This window comes from Crocuta crocuta, unplaced genomic scaffold, assembly GCF_008692635.1.
Source record: "Crocuta crocuta isolate KB4526 unplaced genomic scaffold, BGI_CrCroc_1.0 scaffold391, whole genome shotgun sequence".
Lineage (NCBI taxonomy): Eukaryota > Metazoa > Chordata > Mammalia > Carnivora > Hyaenidae > Crocuta > Crocuta crocuta.
The window spans coordinates 100,146-123,468 of NW_027529586.1; the positions used below are offsets into that span (position 1 = coordinate 100,146).

General features: G+C 36.7%; 2 pseudogenes; both read right to left on the reverse strand.

The window, feature by feature from the left end:
- Window positions 1–12,172: 12,172 nt before the first annotated feature.
- LOC144229634 (olfactory receptor 4A47-like) lies at window positions 12,173–13,119 on the reverse strand (annotated as a pseudogene).
- A 9,053-nt stretch (window positions 13,120–22,172) lies between these two features.
- Window positions 22,173–23,104, reverse strand: LOC144229635 (olfactory receptor 4A16-like; annotated as a pseudogene).
- Window positions 23,105–23,323: the final 219 nt, after the last annotated feature.

Here is a 23,323-nt window from a genome sequence, read left to right on the forward strand (position 1 = left end):
CTTTCCCAATTTGGATGCCTTTTATTTCATTTTTTTGTCTAATTGTTGATGATAGGACTTCCAGCTCTATGTTAAACAACAGTGGTGAGTNATTTATATTTCCTCCCCAGTAGATAAAAGAGATGACTGATTATCTTCCAGAATCCTTTTAACTAATAAATGAAATCACAAATTGATATATTTTACAATTTCAAAACATCTTAAGAATTTAAAAAGTATCATGACATCAACAGATTACAGTGCTTAGAGGAAAAAGATGTACATTTTAGAGGAAATATCCAGAGTTAATATTAAAGTGGACACAAAACTCTAATCATTTAAGTAAATGACAAATAAATCAATGGCAAAGTGAGTAAATCATATAAACAAGTAATAAAAGGAATGCCCAACACATGTATGCTCTGATGCTGAAACTCACCTTTGACCAGAAGCATAGGGACTGAAATAACAACTTGGTAATGAAATTGTTACCGTGGACTCTTCAAAATCACTCTTTTAAGACATGTGGATGCTACATCATCCTCTAAACTTTCACAGATTAGCAAGCAATGCTCAGAGAACATATCAGTTGAAACTATCATGAGATTTATAAAATATGCCCATTAAAATATCACTAAATACTTATACCTGAAACTAATATCTAGAAACACGCATGAGAGAAAAGGAAATTGTATTCTGGTTCTTTGTATGTGAAAATAGCCAAAAAAATATTACAGAACTGAGTCAATCTTCATATATATTAGTAATCACAAAGAATGTCTAACATGGATGGTTATCAGAATCACACAGAGAAACTTTTAAGGGACTGTGAATTCCCACCACACCGAAATCTAAAACGTGAAGCCTGAGCTGGAATCTTACATCTAATTACCCTTCCTGGGTTGTCTACATCCTGAGACAGCTCTTCAGTCCAAGGTCTGGGTTGGAGTCCCTTCTCCCTTGCTTCCCTTGCTTTTATGCCACCTCTGTGCACACAGAGCAGGAAAACACATGCACCATCACTGGACGTTGAACTGTTTCCATAGAAACAATGCTTTCCATCGTCTCAGAAAGTCACTCATTTCAGCCTTTCAGGGGGAAAAAAGGGTACTTCTTAAATTGTTGGCTTTTGGAAAATGAATACGAAGGTCCAGTAACCTAACCAAGTCTGAATCTTGACTGGGAACAAAGAGACCCAAATACTCGTTGTTGGCAGAATTTGTCCTAACAACAAATGAATGTTAAACCAATATTGTGAGATTAAAAAGGGGAGGGGGGGATCAGCTTTAGGGGACAGACAATTGTGAATTGTTTAAACAAAGATTTTTATGTGGTTTGGTTTTTATATCAATATGAGTAAAATAGCAATATAGCCTTGACAACATTCCATTCTCAGTCAATTATACTGGCCTATCTTCACAAAGTACAGTTATATTTTGGATTCCCTGAATGATGGAGAATAACTTAATATACATACTTCAATATGTTCTGAGTCCATCATTTCAATTGCTGAAAAAGCCAGTTGGGTGAACAGTGATACAAACACTCTCTGAGGTCAAGAAAAGGTCTGCAAACACTTTATCTGAGGATGGACTACAACACATATGGATGAGTCATTCGGTTGGTGCATCTCCAGGAGTGATTCTTCCCTAATTACATTCATTGAGAACTTCATCTAATTTTGATCTCCAGAGATGCCACCTGCACCTCCAGAGATGCCACCAGGATAATCACCAACAGAACTTACAGAAGGATGTCCTCTGGGAGTAGCAGGAAGGGAAATCACAAAAGAACAACTTGAGATTGAATCGCCAAAAAGGAAACGTCCAGTGTGGGCAGAAATAAAATATGCAAAAACTCTCTTCTTTAAAGCATGACTTTCAAAATAGGCAAAGCTGTGTCAATTAGGTTTAAGCTACGTCTTTGCACTGAGAAACCTGAACTGACGTGCAGAAGATGATGAAAGCAAATTTCAGAACAAGACATTTAAAACAAGTCTTGTGGCACCTCTGTGGCTCAGTCAGTTAGGCGTCCAACTTCGCCTCTCGCCATGATCTCATGGTTTCTGAGTTTGGGTCTCGCATCAGGCTCTGTGTTGACTGCTCAGAGCCTGAAGCCCCCTTCGGACTCTGTGTCTCCCCATCTCTATCTGCCCCTCTGCATCTCTCTCTCTGTGTCTCTGTCTTTCTCTCTCAATCTCTCTCTCTCTTTCTCAAATAAATAAATAAATACATAAATACAAAAAACATTGGGGCTCCTGGGAGGCTTATTTGATTAAGCGTCTGACCTCAGCTCAAGTGATGATCTCACAGTCTGTGAGTTCAAAACCCACATTAGGCTCTGTGCTGATGGCTCAGAGCCTGCTTCAGATTCTGTGTCTTCCTCTCTCTCTGCCCCTCCCCTGCTCGTGCTCTGTTTCTGTCTCTCAAAAATAAATAAAAATGTTTAAACTTTTTAAAAATAAAACATTAAAAATTTAAACTTGTCTCAAATGTAGATAAAGAAAGCCCCTCCCATAAAAGAGTTTGTCATATAGTGGCACCCAGGCAAGTTGATAGCATCTATGTTAGTATGGGAGGGAGAAAGGAGAACAGAATGTGGGAGGATTCCATTATCTCTGAGTGCCAAGAAAATGCTCATGGAAATAGACACTACAGGAGCCCAGAAAACAACTGGCAAAGCGTTTCAATGGACTAATGATGCAGACTTTGAGTCTGGAGTTCTCTCTTGCCCAGCAAGAGAGTGGGTGCAGAATTGAATACAAGAGAGGCTAATGTCTGGGAGGAGACAAGAGAACTGAGTAAGGGTCCTTGCTCCATATTTATTAGTATCAGAAGGCTTGCAAACATGATGGACATGCAGAAAGAGACAATGAAACAGTGATCATTAACTCAAGTGTGTGAGAGAAAGGGAATTTCAAAGATATGCAGTGTTGGGGGGGTTGGGTCAATATAAAACAAAATCCTGGCATGGAGCAGATAGCTGTTTATAGCAAGCACCAGGCGCCATGTCTGTTTATCTTAACTTGCCTAGGGGATAAGACACATAGAGCATGCTACCTCAGGGTCAACAAGGCAGGGTTTTTTGTTTTTGTTTTTTGTTTTTTGCTAATTAGCTCCAGGCAATTTCATTCTGCTGGGATGGTCTATCACCCTGTTTACCTATTGTGGACACTTTCATCCTGTGGAAGCTGATTTCTGCTCAACACTTTTCTTCTATGCTGGGGCACTTTTTCCTGTTTATTGCTTCTCAGATGCTTTTGTCCCAAGCCTTGTTAACCCATTGGTGCAAGCCCAGGGAATTCCTAAACTTATTCCCCACAGACTTAAATCATACAAAATATATATTATGAAGTTCATCTGGGAATTGATAAGAAAAATATAACACTTCCTAATTGTTTACAAATTAAGCAACATGAGTTACCATGATTAAAGAAGAAATATCAATGAATAGTTTTTAAAATAAATTTTAACAAGAAATAATGAAAGATATATACGTGTGTGTGTTTGTGTGTGTGTTTACTGGATGTGTGTGTGTGTGTGTGTGTTTGTGTGTGTAGGTACTGGATGCAGCTAAAGGAGTGCTTAGAAAGAAATGTGTAGTTTTAAAAGAAGTATTAGAAGACAAGAGATATTACAGAAATGAAGTAAGCTTACTATAAACCTGAAAAAAAGAAAAGCAAAATAAACCCAAAGAACATTGTAGAATGGAAATAGTAAATAAAAGAAATCATGGAAAGAGAAATTACTTAAATATAAATTAGCATAGCATAAAAATAGAATAGAGAAAATCTATAAATTCAGGAATTGCTTCTTTGAAAGATTCATAAAATTGATGTTCCTAGCAAAATGGATTAAGAAAAACTAAGAGAAAAAAGGGATCAGAAACAGGAATGAAGGGAGTGCCATTACTGCATTCTATTGATGTGTAAAAGATAATAAAGGAATATCATAAGTGGATTTATGTTGGTAAACTTGTCAATTTAGAAAGTGGACCACTTCTATGAAAGAAACATCTTTCAGGTAGTTGAGTGTGGTAAGTTCTTTACAGATTTTGGATACTAACCCTTTATCTGATATGTCATTTGCAAGTATCTTCTCCCATTCCTTCAGTTGCCTTTTAGTTTTGTTGATTGTTTCCTTTGACGTGCAGAAGCTTTTTATCTTGATGAGGTCCCAATAGTTCATTCTGTTTTCATTTCCCTTGTCTTTGGAGACATGTTGAGTAAGAAGTTGCTGTAGCTGAGGTCAAAGAGGTTGTTGCCTATTTTCTCCTCTAGGATGTTGATGGGTTCCTCTTTCACATTCAATGGTTTCATCCATTTTGAGTTTATTTTTGTGTATGCTGTAAGAAAGTGGTCCAGTTTGATTCTTCTGCATGTTGCTGTCCAGTTCTTCCAGTACCATTTGCTAAAGAGACCATCTTTTTTTCCATTGGATACTCTCTCCTGCTTTGTCAAAGATTAGTTTGCCATACATTTGTGAGTCCACTTCTTGGTTCTCTATTCTATTCCATTGTCTATGTGTCTGTTTTCATGCCAATACCATACTGTCTTGATGATTACAACTTTGTAGTACAGGCTAATGTCCAGGACTATGATGCCTCCAGTTTTGGTTTTCTTTTTCAGGATTGCTTTGGCTATTCGGGGCCTTTTCTGGTTCCATACAAATTTTGGGATTTTTTGTTTTAGTTTTGAGAAGATGCTGGTGCAATTTTGGTAGTGATTGCATAGAATGTGTAGATTGCTTTGGGTAGTATCAGCATTTTAACAATATTTGTTCTTCGGAACCATAAGGCATGGAATATTTTTCCATTTCTTTGTGCCTTCTTCAATTTCTTTCATAAGTTTTGTATAGTTTTCAGTGTACAGGTCTTTTATCTCTTTGGTTAGGTTTATTCCTACATATTTTATGCTTCTTGGTGCAATTGTAAATGGGATAGATTTCTTGATTTCTCTTTCTGTTGCTTCAAAATTGGTGTATAGAAATGCAACCGATTTCTGGACATTGATTTTATATCCTGCGACTTTGCTGAATTCATTGATCAGTTCTAGCAGTTTTTTAGGGGAGTCTTTTGGGTTTTCCATGTAAAGTATTAGGTCATCTATGAAAAGTGAAAGTTTGACTTCATCTTTCCCAATTTGGATGCCTTTTATTTCATTTTTTTGTCTAATTGTTGATGATAGGACTTCCAGCTCTATGTTAAACAACAGTGGTGAGAGTGGATATCCCTGTCGTGTTCCTGATCTCAGGGGGAAAGTTCTCAGTTTTTCCCCATTGAGGATGATATTAACTGTGGGCTGTTCATATATGGCTTTTATGATGTTAAGGTATGTTCCTTCTATCCCCACTTTCTTGAGGGTGCTTATTAAGAAGGGATCCTGTATTTTGTAAAATGCTTTTCTGCATCTATTGACAGGATCATATGGTTCTTATCCTTTCTTTTATTAATGTGATGTCTCACATTGATTGATTTAAGAATATTGAACCAGCCTGGAGCCCAGGAATTAATCCCACTTGATCATGGTGAATAATTCTTTTAATATACTATTGAATCTATTTGCTAGTATCTCGTGGAGAATTTTTGTATCCATGTTCATCAGTTATATAGGTCTGCAATTCTCCTTTTTATTGGGGTCTCTTTCAGGTTTGGGAATCAAGGTAATGCTGGCTTCATAGACCAAGTTGGAAGCTTTCCTTCTGTTTCTATTTTTTGGAACAGTTTGAGAAGAATAGGTATTAACTCTCCTTTAAATGCCTGGTAGAAGGCAGGCTTCCCCTGGAAAGCCATCTGGCCCAGGGCTCTTATTTAGTAGGAGATTTTAAATAACCGATTCAATGTCTTCACTCATTATGATTCTGTCCAAATTTTCTATTTCTTCCCACTTGAGTTTTGGTAGTGCGTGGATGTCTTGGAATTTTTCCTTTTCTTCCAGATTCTCCAGTTTGGGAGAAAGAAAAATTAATGGACTGATGTCTCTGAGAGAAATCAATGAAGTGAACCAAACACTAACCATCCTGAAATGCCTTCATGAGAGAATTCCACTAAGAAACAGTTGTGGGCTGTGATTAACAACACATTGAATTGACTCTGGCATTGACACTCTCTCAGGATTGTGGCTGTGGGTAAGATCCTTAACCTCCATGAACCTCCAACTGTACAAGTGTAAAATGGGTCAAATTATACTATCAACTTCATAGCATCACTATGAGGAACAAATGAGGAAACACACATGTGCTTGGAAAAGTTCCCAAAAAAATGATAGACAATAAGTGCTAGGTGTAATTGTTACTCACAAACCTTCAGATAAAATATCATCCCAAGGCCATTTAAACTGTTCAAGAAAATAGGTTATTTTAAAGGAAAACTCCCAATTCTCTCTATAAGTCCTCCACTGACCTCAGAAGCATATTGCTCTTCCAGCCCTATGTGACACAGCATGCCCTGCTACACATGGGGACCAAGGGCTGGTGCTGAGAGTCCTGCATCCCCAGAAATGGGACATGGCCAGAAAGGTACCACTCTTTCACCTGTCATGCAAAGCACATTGATTGGAGAACCTGGTACTAAACCATTTATACATGACCCACTTCTAGATCACTGTTTCATACTTAGCAGAGCAGCTCTTTCATTGCAATCTCCTGAAAGTCAGCCCTCAGACACACAATTTGTATTGGAAAAAATAATAATAACAATACTGAGACAAAATTCAACATCTAGTCATGAGAAACACCCTAAACAGATTAGGAATAGAAGTTCATTTCCCAATATGATATGAGGCATCTCCAAAACTCTATAGTTAATATCATTCTTAATCACAGAAACCTAAATGCTTTTCCTAAGATCATGAACAAGGATGGCCTCTATCACCATTCCTAAGCAACACCAAGTGTAAGTCCTACTGGTAGTAAAACAGCAAAATAAAGAAATAAAAAGTATTGGAAAGGATGGAATTAAATTTTCCTATTCATAGACATAATAGTTGCATACCTAGAAAATCACAAACAACTACTAGAACTATTAGTGAGTTTAGTAAGATCATAGGATACATGGTCAAAAATTAGTCATATATGTATAAATTAACAAAAAACAATTTGAAATTGCCATTTTTAAATGCACCATCTAAACTAACAAAAATTGTGACATCCTCAGGCATAAAGTGTATACATATATGCTGTAAGATATTTAACCTATAAAATGCTGATTAAATATCAAAGGAAAACTAAATATGTGAAGAGATATACCACAGTCAGTAACTTGAACACTCATTATTATTAAAATCCCAGATCTCCTCAAATTGATCTGTAGACTCAAGGCAATTCTCAACAAAATCCCACTAAGTTGTGTGTGTAGAAAAATTAACAAGCTGATTAAAAAATTTATATAGAAAGGTCAAATAACTAGAATAGCAAAATTAATTTTGAAAAGAGCAAGTTCAAGAGCTTGTACTACTTGTTTTCTAGATTTAATATATAGTATTGGAGAAAAGATACATATGAGATCAATGAAATAGAATATTCTATGGACACACCCTTGTATTTGATGACTTATGACAAAGGCATAGAGGCAATTCAATATAGAATAATAGTCTTTTCAACAAATGGCTCTGTAATAGTAATAATAATAATACCTATTTGCAAAAAGTAAATTTTTGATCAATACCTCAAGCCCTAAATAAAAGTTAATCCAAAATGGCTATAAAGTTAAATGCTTAACCTAAAACTATAGGACTTCTCAGTAGGAACATTAGATAAGGTATTTGTGACCTTGAATTAGGCAAAGATTCCCTAGGTATGACAATAAAAGCATGATCGATTAAAAAATGATAAATTAGAATCCATAACACAGAAATTCTGCACTTCAGAGGATATTTTAAAGAAAATGAGAAGACAAGATACAGACTGCAAGAAAATATTTGCAAATATATATCTGATAAAGGGTTTGTTTTGAAATACATAAAGAAGTCCCAACTTTCAATAATAATAACCTACTATACAATGGTCAAAAGAACTAAACAGGCATTTCACCAAAGAAGATAAATAAAGGGCAAAAGAAACTACAAAAATTGTTCAATATATCTGGCTATTCAGGAAATGCAAAGTAAAATCACATCAAGGTATCACTACTGACCTATTCAAAGGACAGTGTTAAAAATTTGACAATACCAGGTTGTGACAAAGATAGAGAAAACCTAGAAATATCATTTGCTGCTAGTAATAGGCTAAACTTTAAATAACAGTTTAAAAGGGTTTTATAAAATCATACATTTGGCACAAAAGCATGATCAATTAAAGAAATGAATTGGACTCTATAACAGAAATTCTGCATTTCAGAAGATAATTAAAAATGAAAAGACAAGATATAGACTGCAAGAAAATCTTTGTAGTTTATATGTTTGCAAATTATATCTGATGAAGGGCTTGCTTTAAAAAAATTTTTAATGTTTATTTTTGAAATAGAGAGAGAGAGAGAGAGCATGAGCAGGGGAAGGGGCAGAGAGGAAGGGAGACACAGAATATGAGGCTGACTCCAGGCTCTGAGCTGTCAGCACATAGCCTGATGTGGGGCTTGAACTCACAAACTGTGAGATCATGACCTGAGCTAAAGTCTGACACTTAACTGACTGAGCCACCCAGGCGCCCCATGGGCTTGCTTTTAAAATACATAAAGAATGCTCAACTTACTACTTCCTGTGAAGATTATATCTAATTAAAAAGTGGAAAAAAACAGATTTTCTACAGTGAAACAATAGACACTTGGAAAACAAGATTTTATTTGCAAAACAGCATTAAATTTAAAAAAAGACTAAATATATAAAGAAACATAGTGGAAACCAACTTGACAATAAATTATTTGTTAAAAAAAAAGAGAAAGAAACATAGTGGGTCTATATGAATATCAAAGAAAGTTTGTTAAGTGAAAATACCTACCCAGTTTTTGGATAAGAACTCTCAATTCTCCAGCGCGTGGGTGGTACAGTTAGCTGAGCGCCCGACTTCGGCTCAGGTTATGACTCGTGGTTCGTAAGTATGAGCCCCACGTCAGGCTCTGCACTGTTAGTGTAGTTCAGAGCCTGGAGCTTGCTTAGGACTCTGTGTGTGTCTCTCTCTGCCCCTCCACGGCTCATCCTGTCTCCCTTTCTCTCTCTCTCTCAAAGATAAATAAANAGATTTTATTTGCAAAACAGCATTAAATTTAAAAAAAGACTAAATATATAAAGAAACATAGTGGAAACCAACTTGACAATAAATTATTTGTTAAAAAAAAAGAGAAAGAAACATAGTGGGTCTATATGAATATCAAAGAAAGTTTGTTAAGTGAAAATACCTACCCAGTTTTTGGATAAGAACTCTCAATTCTCCAGCGCGTGGGTGGTACAGTTAGCTGAGCGCCCGACTTCGGCTCAGGTTATGACTCGTGGTTCGTAAGTATGAGCCCCACGTCAGGCTCTGCACTGTTAGTGTAGTTCAGAGCCTGGAGCTTGCTTAGGACTCTGTGTGTGTCTCTCTCTGCCCCTCCACGGCTCATCCTGTCTCCCTTTCTCTCTCTCTCTCAAAGATAAATAAACATTTAAAAATTTTTTTAAAGAATTCTCAATTCTCTAAAGATATTAGCTCTTCTAAATCAAATCATATTGAAAATATTAACTAAACTTAGTTTTCACTAGAGTAGCCTATTAAATTTTAATGTTAAAACATAAATATGAATGAATAGACACAGTTCTGATAAGGAATAGTATGACGGAGTACTAAGCTTATCAGATATCAAAGTGTCTTATAAACAAAGTATATTACATTGTGTTGTAAATGGCACATAAATAAAAAAAAATAAATGGAAAATAATGGAGTCTTAATTGAATGTAGGTACATGCCATAATTTAGAATACAAACTAAAGATATTAAAGCAGTGGGGGGGCGCCTGGGTGGCTTAGTCGGTTAAGCGTCCGACTTTCGCTTAGGTCATGATCTCGCGGTTCGTGGGTTCGAGCCCCGCGTCGGGCTCTGTGCNGAAGATTTTATTTGCAAAACAGCATTAAATTTTAAAAAAGACTAAATATATAAAGAAACATAGTGGAAACCAACTTGACAATAAATTATTTGTTAAAAAAAAAGAGAAAGAAACATAGTGGGTCTATATGAATATCAAAGAAAGTTTGTTAAGTGAAAATACCTACCCAGTTTTTGGATAAGAACTCTCAATTCTCCAGCGCGTGGGTGGTACAGTTAGCTGAGCGCCCGACTTCGGCTCAGGTTATGACTCGTGGTTCGTAAGTATGAGCCCCACGTCAGGCTCTGCACTGTTAGTGTAGTTCAGAGCCTGGAGCTTGCTTAGGACTCTGTGTGTGTCTCTCTCTGCCCCTCCACGGCTCATCCTGTCTCCCTTTCTCTCTCTCAAAGATAAATAAACATTTAAAAATTTTTTAAAGAATTCTCAATTCTCTAAAGATATTAGCTCTTCTAAATCAAATCATATTGAAAATATTAACTAAACTTNAAAAAAAAAAAGCAGTGGGGAAAAAGAAAGTATACATCTCTACAAATACCCTCCTTGAAAAATAAATAAAATTTAATCCTTAATTAACTCCTTACGTCAAAGTGTAGATGGATCAAAAAAATTAACATAAAATATAAGACCACAAAACAGTTAAAATATTAAATGTTGGAAAGCCTGTGGAAGGATATTTTGTTAACACTGAAATAGGGAAAGATGTTCTGAGCAAGATATAAAAGCCAAAGAAAGTATTAAGAGATTTGATTATGTAAATGTAATAATATTTCTACATGACCAAATATATTCTCTAAAGTATAAAAACATCCAAACCCAATTATAGGCTGGAAAAATAATACTTACACATACAATGGTGAAAGGGATAACTTCTTCAGTGCATGACTAAACCATACACATCCACATGGAAAAGATCAGCAATCAAATAAAACAGGTAAAAGTTATTAATAGATAACCCACAAAAGAGGAATATAATAAATTTAAACATATGAATAGATTCTCAAATTCAATTATAGTTATTGAATTTCAATTCAAGTAACACAAATGAAACACAATTTCTTTAATCAGACTCTCAAATGCCATAAATGTTTGTCAAGCACAAGTTGTGTCAAGCACAAGTTGTGTCAAGCACTGTACACAAACAGGTGTTTTCTAGACTGAGGGAATAGCTCAGTCTAGAAAATAACTGTATTGTCAACAATTTTAAATACTCATACCAATTGATGGAACAATTCCACTTCTAAAACCCATTCTTGAATATTTTCAAAAAGACGTCACTGCAGAGTTATTGATCATAGAAAAAGATTCAGCAACATGAAAAGGACTGGAAACACTATTTTACTGTATCTTTATAAAGAAGTTTTAGGCAGGTTGAGGAACCTGAGAATGAGTTACATCCATAGACTGATATGGAAAGATCTTCAGAGACTGAGTAGCAAATGCACAAGTTATACACAGAGACATAAACACAAGCACATATATGAAAATATGATTTTATTAGCAAGGATTATTAACTGAACAGTCTTAGAAACATAATAATCTTAGAATAATAACTGCAAATATAATAACGGGGAGACTCTGATGAGAGATGGGTAGGATGTTTATTATATATCATATCCCCTTAGTATGGACTTTATTTTTAATAGTAATTATTACCTACCATACTTGCAAATATATTATGGAATGTTCGGGTGCCTAGGTGGATAAGTTGGCTAAGCGCCAACTCATAATTTCAGCTAAGGTCATGTTCTCATGAGCCCCACATCAGGATCTATCCTGACAGCACAGAACCTACATGGGATTTTCTCTCTCTGCCCCTTCCCTGCTCTCTCTCTCTCTCTCTCTTTCTCTCCTTCTCTTACACACACACAAAATAAACATTTTTTTTACAAAATAAAATATTACACTAAAAATTTCATATGTAATGAAAAGAAATTGAATAGAGAAGATAGTCTATATAGCAACAAATAATTTGACAATGAAAAGAATGTAAATGAAAGACAAGAATCAGAATAGAAATAAAGTATGAAAATGAAAGTAATAAAGGAAATGGAGTGACTAATTATGAATTAGTGTAACTCCATAAAATATTTCATTTACATTTTCAATGCACATTATTTATTGACTCCAACTGTGAAAGCATTTACAGTAAAAAGGACTTCAACATTTGAGGAGATTGGCCCTAATGCTAAGTTACTCCCTTCATGATGGATGATGTGTTCATTACTGCTTCACATGACTTCCTTCTCCAGAGCTGCTTCACAGCATTTGTCATCTTAGAATTTCTCAGAGTGTAGATCAAGGGGTTCAGCATGGGGGTTATGACCGTATAAAACACACTCAACGATTTGTCAATGGGGAAGGTCTTAGCAGGTCTCACGTACATGAAAATACATGGAACAAAGAAGAAGATCACCACGGTGATGTGGGAACCACAGGTCTGGAGGGCTTTCCGCCTCCATTCTGGACTAAGGTTCTTCAGAGAGTGCAAGATGATACCACAAGAGAAGAGCAAGAGCGCAAACACAGTAGTGGAGATCATCCCTCCATTGGCCATCACTAACAGGTCAATGACATGCGTGTCAGTATAGACAAGTCTCAGTAAGGGGTACATGTCACAGAAATAATGATCAATAACATTGGGACCACAGAATGGGAGACTATAAATTGTGCTAACTTGAATTACCAAATGCAGAAAACCTCCACCACCAACACAACACACACCATTACCTCATCATGACCAAATAATGCAAGGGCTTACAGATGGCCACAATGCGGTCATAGGCCATCACCAGCAGAAGAAAGACCTCTGATCCACCAAAAAGGTGCTCTGTAAATAGCTGGGTCATACAAGATTGAAAGGTTATGGTATTTTCCCCCAAAGAACAAGTCTGAAATCAATCTGGTGAGAATGCAAGAGGAATAAGTGACATCCATAAAAGATAAGTTAGCAAGAAACAAGTACATAGGCGAGCCCAGGGTCTTACTGAGAGCTATAGTCACCACAATGAGCAGGTTGCCCACCACGGTCAAAATATAGAAGAGCAAGAACATAACAGAAAGGACCTTCTGTTCCTTTCCATCCTGTGTGAGGCCTAAGAGGACAAAGTAAGTTATATTGTTTCTTGGTTCCATCCAGTCTGCAGAGGAGCTGACTTCCCACATTAGAAGCAGATGATCTACAAAACAAGAGGGAAACTTTTAAATGCATTAGAAGATTAATCTTCTATTCATTCATACAAATAAAAGAATGTGGAAGTAGCTGTTTGTGGCAAATGCTTCAGAGATGCTGTGATTTCCAAATTGAATAAGCCGTGGTTTCCTACACTCAGTGATATCTTACATAATAATCACCAAGGTAATGAGTGACATTATAAAAATAGCTGCACAATGCAAAGATCCTGGGGTAGGAATATATCAACCAAACAGGAATTAGAGGAGGCTCCCCAGAGAAAATAATGTTTTAGCTGAATTTTAAAGGAAAAGAGGAAGGACAAGAAAAGAGGGCAAGGGAATTCGATGAAAAGGTGCATAGTTTATAAAGCCACAAAAGTGAAAGACTTGAGAGGCATTTAAGGCAACTGAAATATTCAAAGTGAGTGTATCAAATTAGGAATGGAAGGTCACTGCCAGGATTGTCTCTTCCCTCCCTGAGACCTTTTTCTTACAGTCTTTGGTTGGATATGCCCCATTTTTCTGACCACCACATGTGGAAGCACCCCATTATTGTGTCTCTCCCTTACCTTCAAATATGTAACACCTCCCACTTTGGACATCTCCAATTGGATATAAGTTCAGTACTTACAAAACCAAATTTTTACATAATAAAGCTGGTCAACACAATTGCAAAGCCTGGTTTCCACTATTATTGTTAGTCTTACCTCCTGAAGGCAAATCCACAATCTGAAGGAACACTTTTCACTCATTTCCAACCATATGGATTTCCTCTGTCATCCGGTTTGACAAGAGAGGGCAAAAAGGCTGCATTATTACTTGAGGATATATTTTATTTCCATTTATTTATATCCATTTCCTCCATGGAGTTTCCTGCTTATTCAGAAGATTGCTTTTATTTGCACTGTAGATGACTTCCTAGGAATTCCATGGTCTACACAGAAAAACAAAAATTTATCACAATAGGATAATTTATCAAAAAGACAAGGAACTCCTATCCTTACATAAGAAGATAGCCACCAGCCAGTTCCCAGGGACATTCTTCTCAAGTAACATCTTTCCTACTAATTTCCAAATAGAAAATACCATTCAGTTAGTGAGTCCTTCTCTTTCTATAGTGTTGATTTGGGCAGAATAGTTGGCTTGAAATTTCGAGACACTCTTGTACTTTTTCTTAAGCAATATTTTAAACCTAAGAAGGACCCCCTGAAAATTTGATCAGTTCTAGCATCTTCTCCGTTCAGGCAAAGAACACTGGACATTTTATCCTTTCCGACCACATTCCTCATTAAGTCCTAGGATTAGAAAGTGTCCAAGACTGATTCCTGCTTAATTACACCATTCCATCAGATTTTCGCAGAAGTTTGAAAGTACATCTAAATGTAAAGATATTACTAGACTAAATCACATAATGAGGGCCTATAAGATATAATGTGGAGCAAAAAATAGCTTTAAAACCATTATGTGACCTCTGCCAGTCAAGTATAAAATTTCAGCCCAGTTATTTTGTTCCAGTGAAGATTAATTTACCATATATTTCTCCACTTGTCATATAATGTTTTTCCTTCGTTTTATTTAATACTCAATTTACTCTGCCTAGAAACGTAGATAATATTTTAAATATTTATTTACAAATTTTAATGTAATGACTCTCCAAGGGTTTTGCTTTCAAGGAGTTTTGTTTATGGAGCACCTATTTAATGACAGGAAGTGGCTAAGACTGAGAATACAGCAACTAAAGATGGGAGGTGGGGAATCATGTATAAGGTCCTTCCTGTATGAACCTTATATCCCCATTATAAAGTCAGACAGAAAATCAGGGGACAATTTAGTAAACTTATTGTTGTCTTATCAGTTAATAATGCAATAAATAAGGTATTCAGGGAGAATCCTGTGGAGAAAGTGGCCAGGGAAGAACTTTCTTCAAAGATTATCCTTAAGCTGAGATCCTAAGGATAGAAAGGGGCTACTTTTCTACCAGAAAAACCTTTATAGGGAATAAAATTTAGCAAAAATTAAGTAAGTAAAATAATCTCACTGCACGGATGGCCATGACCTTTATTTAAAGTACCCTAAAAATTTCACAGGGATTTTTTTTAATCCCAGTACCATTTTGAAAAGGTGGGGTGAGCATGAGCACTCCCATCTTCCTCCTGATTGGGAAAGCTTTCAACCTTTCCCTGTCGAGTGTGATGTTACCTGTGGATCAGTCATATATGGCCTTTCTTATGTTGAGGTACATTCCTTCTATACTCAGTTTCTTAGAGATTTTATTTTGCTTTATTTTATGTTTTGTTTTATTTTCTCAAAAAGACACTGAATTTCTATGCTACTAAGTATGACAACCCAGAGAAGGAATTAAGCTAACAGCTCCTTTTACAACACTATTGAAAAGAACAAACTACTTATGAATAAACTGAAACATAGAAGCAAAAGTCTTGTATATTGAAAAGCTACAAAATGTTGCTGAAAGATATTCTAGAAGACACAAATACATGGAAAGACTTTAATGAACTGATACAGTCTATGTTATAGAGATGACAAAAATACCTAAAGTGATCTGCAGTTTTAATACAATTTCTATCCAAATCCAAAAACTGTTTTTTGTTGAAATAGATAATCTATCCTAAAATTCAAGTGGAAATTTAAGGCACTGCAAGCAGCCAGTATAAAGTTGGAGAACAGGGGCGCTTGGGTGGCTCAGTCAGTTGGGCGTCCAACTTCGGCTCAGGTCATGATCTCATGGTTCGTGGGTTCAAGGCCCGCATCGGGCTGACAGCCAGCTCAGAGCCTGGAGCCTGTTTCAGATTCTGTATCTCCCTCTCTCTCTCTGACCCCCCCCTGCTCATGCTCGCGCTCTCTCTCTCTCTCTCTCTCTCTCAGAAATAAATAAAACATTAAAAAAATTTAAGTTGGAGAACAAACGAACAGTTGGATGATTTCCTGGTTCTAAAACTTACTATAAATCTATAGCAATCAAAATAAAACAGTGTGATATTGGCATAAAGATGAATATAACAATGGATTAAGTACAGAGCCTAGAAACAAACCTTTGCATATATGTTCAAATGATTTTCAACAGGTAATAAGAACATTCATGGGGAAGTGAAGAGGGTTCAAAAAATGGTGGCTTCTTGTCACAGACTTGGAGTCTGGAGTTCTCTCTTGTCCAGCAAGAGCATAGGTGCAGAATTGAATATGAAAGAGGCTAATGTCCAGGAGGAGACAAGAATGCCAAATAGGGGTTTTGCCTCTATTTACTGACCTCTCAATAAATAGAGATGAATATACATTGACCTCTCAATAAATAGAGGTTTGCCACACCGTGGTGAATGTACAGAAGAAAACAATAATATAGTGACAACTAATTTGTGTGTTTAAGAAGCAAAGGATTTGGGGGGCGCCTGGATGGCTCAGTCGGTTGAGCATCCAATTTCAGCTCAGGTCATGATCTCACAGCTCGTGGGTTTGAGCCCCGCGTCAAGCTCTGTGCTAGCTGCCAGCTCGGAGCCTGGAGCCTGTTTCGGATTCTGTGTCTCCTTCTCTCTCTGAGCCTCCCCTGCTCACTTTGTCTTTCTCTCTCAGAAATAAATAAAACATTTAAAAATTTTTTTAAAAAGAAGCAAAGGATTTGGGAGGCAAGTGACATAAGAAGTTGAGATTACATTGGTGTCAGATGCCAGATGGACAATGTTTCTCTGTAGGAGATACAGCCAAGTAGCTGTTATCTCCAAAGTTTAAGATTGCTGGAGAATTCTGTCTCAAGTCTAACAAGGAAGCCTTTTCACTAGCTAACCCTGGGAGTTTTTGCCCTAAAGCAGCTTTCTGCCTCTAATTGTTCTTGGACACTTTTATCCTATGGAGGCAAGTTTCCACCCTATGCTTTGCTTTATAGCTCAATATCCTGATGAACATGGGTGCAAAAATTGTCAGTAAGATACTAGCAAATTTAATACAATAGTACGTTAAAGGGATTATTTACCAAAGTCAAATGGGATGTGTTCCCAGGATGCAGGGTTGTTTCAATATTAACAAATCAATCAACACGATATTAATAAAAGAAAGGATAAAAACCATATGATCCTGTCAATAGATGCAGAAAAAATATTTGGCAAAATACAACACCCATTCTTGATAAAAGCCATTAACAATGTAGAGATAGATGGAACATACCTCAACATCATAAAGGGCATATATGAAAGACTCACAGCTATTATCATCCTCAATAGGGAAAAACTGAGAGCCTTTCCCCTATGGTCAGGAATAAGGCAAGAATATCCACTCTCCCTATCAGCAATCAGACATAAAAAAGGTACAAAAGGCATCCAATCAGCAAGGAAGAAGTCAAAATTTAATTATTTGCAGACAACATGCAGATGACACTATTTTCTACGTAGCTTTTCTATGCAGAAAACCCAAAAGACTGCACCAAAAAAACCTGCTAGAACTAATACATGAATTCAGCAAAGTCACAGGATATAAAATCAACATGGAGAAATCTGTTGTATTTCTATACACCAATAACAAAGCAGCAGAAAAGGAAATCAAAGAATCAATGCCATTTGCAATTGTACAGAAAACAATATGATACCTATGAATAAACCTAAGTAAAGAGGTGAAAGAGCTATATTCTGGGCGTGCCTGGGTGGCTCAATTGGTTAAGAGTCTGGCTCTTGATTTTGGCTTAGGTCATGATCAAATGGTTTGTGGGATCAGGAACACCATCGTGCTCTACACTGTCAACATGAAGCCTGCTTGGGATTCTCTTTCTCTGCCCCTCCCCAGCGTTTGCGCTCTCTGTCTCTCTATTTCTCAAAATAAATAAACAGTAAAAAATAAAATATCTCTACTCTGAAAACAATAGAACTCTGATGAAAGAAATCGAAGAGGACACAAAAAAATGGAAAAGCATTCTGTGGTTACGGATTGGAAGAACAAACATTGTTAAAATGTCTGTACTACCCAAAGCAATATACACATTTAATGCAATTCCTATGAAAATAACACCAACATTTTTCACAGAGCTAAAGTAGACAATCCTAAAATTTGTATGGAATCACAAAAGACCCTTAGTAGACAAAGCAATCCTGAAAAAGTAAAACAAAACTGGAGATATCACAATTCCAAAATTCAAGCTATATTACAAAGCTGTAGACATCAAGACAGTATGCTACTGCCAAAAAATAGACACATAGATCAATGAAACAGAATAGAAAACCCAGAAATGGACCCACAACTATATAGTCAACTAGTTTTTGACAAAGCATGAAAGAATATCCAATGGAAAAAGGACAGTCTCTTCAACAAATGGTGTTGGAAAAACTGTAAGGCAACAAGCAGAAGAATGAACCTGGACCACTTCATTACACCACACACAAAACTATAATCAAAATGGATGAAAGCCCTATGTGAGACAGTAAACCATAAAAATCCTATGGGACACAGGCAGCAGCATGTTTGACCTCAGTCACAACCTCTTACTAGACATGTCACCGAGGGCAGGGGAAACAAAAGCAAACAAGAACTATTGGGACTTTATCAGATAAAAAGCTTCTGCACAGTGATGAAAACAATCAACAAAACTAAAAGGCAACCTACAGAATGGGAGAAGATACTGGCAAATTACATATCATACACAGAGTTAGTATCCAAAATTCATAAAGAACTTTTCAAACTCTACCCTCAAAAAACCCCAAATAACTCAATTACAAAATGGGCAGACAACATGAATAGACATTTTTCCAAAGCAAACATCCAGATGATTAACAGACACATGAAAAGATGCTCAACATCACTCATTATCAGGGAAATACAAATCAAAACCACAATGATATGCCACCTGACTCCTGTCAGGATGGCTAAAGTCAGAAACCCAAGAAACAAAAAGTGTTGGCAAGGATACAGTGAAATGGGAATCCCTATGCATTGTTGAGGGGAATGCAAACTGGTGCAGCCCTTGTGAAACAAAAGGTTTTCCTCAAAATGTTATAAATAGGACTACCCTATAATCCAGTAATCACACTACTGGGTATTTACCCAAAAAATAACAAAACACTAATTCAAAGGGATACACGCACCCCTATGTTTATTGAAACATTCTTTACAATAGCCAAATTCTGGAAGCAGCCCAAGTGTCCATCAATAGATCAATAGATGACTGGATAAAGAAGTAGTTAGGTGTGTGTGTGTGTGTGTGTGTGTGTGTGTGTGTGTGTGTGTACATATANAGTGTCCATCAATAGATCAATAGATGACTGGATGAAGAAGTACTTAGGTGTGTGTGTGTGTGTGTGTGTACATATACACAGTGGAATGTTAGCCATAAAAAGAAAGATATCTTGCCATTTGCAACAATATGGATGGATGAAGAGAGTATAATGCTAAGTAAAATAAGTCAGTCTGAGAAAGAAATATACCATATGATTTCACTCATTTGTGGAATTTAATAAACAAAAGAAATTAGCAAAGAGAAAAGAGAGAGGGAGAGGAACCAAGAAACAGGCTCTTAATTATAGGAACAAACTGGTGCTTACCAGAGAGATGGGTGGGAGGATAGGTGAAATAGGTAAGGGGGATTAAAGAGTACACGTCTCACGATGAGCACTGAGTAATGTATAGAAATATTGAATTCCTCTCTTGTACACCTGCACCTAATATAACAATGTATGTTACCCATAGTGGAAGTAAAATTTAAAACATAATTAAAACCACAATGAGATACCACGTCACACCTGTCAGAATGGGCAAAATGAACAACTCGGGCAACAACAGATGTTGGCAAGGATGCAAAGAAAGAGGAAGCCTTTTGCACTGATGGTGGGAATGCAAACTGGGGGAGCCATTCTGGAAAATAATATGGAGGTTCCTTGAATTATTAAAAATAGAACTACCCTAGGACTCAGCGATTGCACTAGTAGGTATTTATCCAAAGGATACAAGAGTGCTGATTCAAATGGGCATATGCACCCCAATGTTTATAGCAGCACTATCAACAATAGCCAAAGCATGGAAAGAGCCCAAATGTCCATCAACTGATGAATGGATAAATAAGATATATATAATGAAATATTACTCAGTCATCAAAAAAAATGAAACCTTGCTATTTGCAACAACATGGATGGAACTAGAGTGTATTATGCTAAGTAAAATAAGTCACTCAGAGAAAGACAAATATCATATGATTTCACTCATATGTAGACTTTAGTATACAAACCAGATAAACATACAAGAAGGGAAGCAAAAATAATATAAAACCAGAGATGGAGACAAACCATAAGAGACTCTTAAATGTAAAGAACTGTGGGTTACTGACAGAGTGTCAGGGGGAGGGGCTAAAGAGGTGAAGGGCAATAAGGAGGACACAGTGATGAATCACTAAATTCTATTCCTGTAACTATTATTACACTCTATGTTAACTAGCTTGCATTTCAATTTTAAGAATAAATTTAAAAATTTTTAAAAAGAAAACTCTTTCGAAGCATAAATGATGTTCCATATCACAAGGAAAGCAATTCCATTTTCTTCCTAGTTTTCAATGTTCCAACAGAAAAACCTGTTGCTGATTTTCTTACATAAGAGCAAAAACCAAAAAACCTGATGCTGATTTTTTTTTACATAAGAGTGAAAACCAAAATTTTGTTTATACCAAAGCAAATCATTATTAGGCCTATCAGTACAAAGTACATAAGTTGAATACACTATTCAACTTTGGGGAACACACTATTATGCAAAATAACACATTTTTTACCCATATCTTCAGCATCATAAAGACAAAAATAAGACATTCTATTCATTCTTTGAAGAATGGCAAAAAATGTATATAACAGCTAATGAGGAAAAGCATTAAAATATGTTGATAAATGGATTCGTATGGTTTTCTGTGCTCAGATCAGGAACTAGAATCTGTTTTCATCATCAACCATCCCATACAGGTTCATCCCAACCTGGGAAAACATCCAACATCCCATTTAACAAACTTTCTCACTGAGAGCATCTAACTAAACATAATAACATCTCCTGTATAAATGTCCTGAGCTGCAAAAGCATAGGCATTGACCTGAGGAATTCAAATAATCTTAAAGATAAGGTGCATAATGCCCCTACAGAAAGTTGCTGCACTGGTAAAATAATGAAGATTAAAATTTATAAACCACTCTTTTGGCACCAGTCATTTATTTTAAGTATTAGCCAAATTACTTTCTCATTAGTTTGGGTGAAAGCAAATTTTCAAAGGTAGCTTGTTTAACACACTTAAAATTTTAAAAACCATTGGGGTACCTGGATTTCACAGTCAGTTAAGCTTCTGAATCTTGATTTCAGCCCAGTCATGGTCTCATACTCATGAGTTGGAGACCTGCATGGGGCTCAGCTCTGAGAGCATGGAGACTGCTTGGCATTCTCTCTTTCCCTCTCTCTCTCTCTGCCCTTCCTCCACTCATTCTCTCTCTGTCTCTCTGTCTCTCTCTTCTCTCCCTATGTAAATATTTTAAAAATTTTTAAAAACTATTGTTTCTAAGCTCTATTTCAATATAAACAAAGAAAAATAAGGCTACAAAGTGATATTAATTATCTTTTTGCTTGTAATAGTACAAATACCGGTGCCTTTTATTCAACCTCTAGAATTTCCCTATTACATTGAATCTTAACTCAAAAGAAAATTTATTCTGTTTTTTGAGAGACTTTGTGTAAACTAAAGAGAAACATCTCTAGAGAGTCCATTGAAAGGCTAAATTCCTTGTCAGCATTTACTACCTTTTTGTTGCTTCAGAATTAATCATAGGGGTGCCTGGGTGGCTCAGTTGGCTAAGCGTCTGATTTTGGCTGAGTCATGATCTCACAGCTTCTGAGTTTTAGCCCTGAGTTGGGTTCTGTGATGACAGCTCAGAGCCTGGAGCCTGCTTCGGATTCTGTGTCTCCATCTCTCTGCCCTCTTACTCACACTCTGTCTCTCTCTCATTCTCTAGAAATTACATAAAAATATTTTAATAAATAAACAATCATAAATGTGTTCAGTGTTAGTGACACATTCTTATTCTATTTTTGGTTACATTTTTACACCAGAATTTTTCCATAGCATTTTTCATCTTTGGACTTCTCAAGGTGTATATTAAAGGATTTAATATGGGAAAGATAGTCATATAAACTAGAGTTATGGATTTATCAATGGACAAGTTGGAAACAGGTTTAACATACATAGAAAGGCGGGGGGGGGACGAGGACAATCGCTGTGGTGTAGGAGCTGCAGGCAGACAAGGCTTTGTGCCTCCCTTCTGGACTGTGACTTTTAAAAGAATTTAGACATGGATGGACCTTGAGGGTGTTATGCTGAGCGAAATAAGTCAGGCAGAGAAGGACAAATATCATATGTGTGCACGTATAGGAGGATTAGGAGGAACTTAACAGAGGACCAACCGGGAGAAGAAGGGGGGAAATGGTGGGGGAAAGGGAGAGAGGCAAACCATGAGAGACTCTTGAATGCTGACAAAAACTGAGGACTGATGGATGTGGGGGGGAGGAGGGATGGGCATGGAGGAGGGCACTTGTGGGGATGAGCACTGGGTGTTATGTGGAAACTAATTTGACAATAAACTATTTGTAAAAAAAAAAAAAAATCATCATCCTGGCAGGCTGAGATTTACCAAAGTGGATTTATAGAATTCTAAATGAAACACACATATATATATAAAAAAAAAGAATTTAGAATAAGCCCATATGAGATGAATAGAAAGATAAAGATGACCATGCCAATGGCTTCACCATTGGCAACTACAGTGAGTAGGTGTCAGTGCAGGCAAGTTCTGATAATGGGTACATGTCACAGATGAAGTGGTCAATGACATTGGGGCCACAAAACATGGATGTACACAAAGAGAAGTTGAACCATAGAGTGCACAAGACCACCAACCCAGGCCACCACCAACAGCCGAATGCAAACCTGTCGATTCATGACCACAAATCTTGGTGTGCCTGCTCTAACCAGTATAAGATGGTGAAAGTGACATTGGGCTAGTTTGATATAACCCTTAACTGATCTGACTCCTTCTGCTTTCTACCACTGAGGTCCCTGAGCACCATGTAAAAAGTCTGACTGTCCTGCATGCGATCCTGCATCTAACTGAATAGCAGGAGGGACTTGTTGGGTTCGTTCCAGTCGCCATTGCCAAGG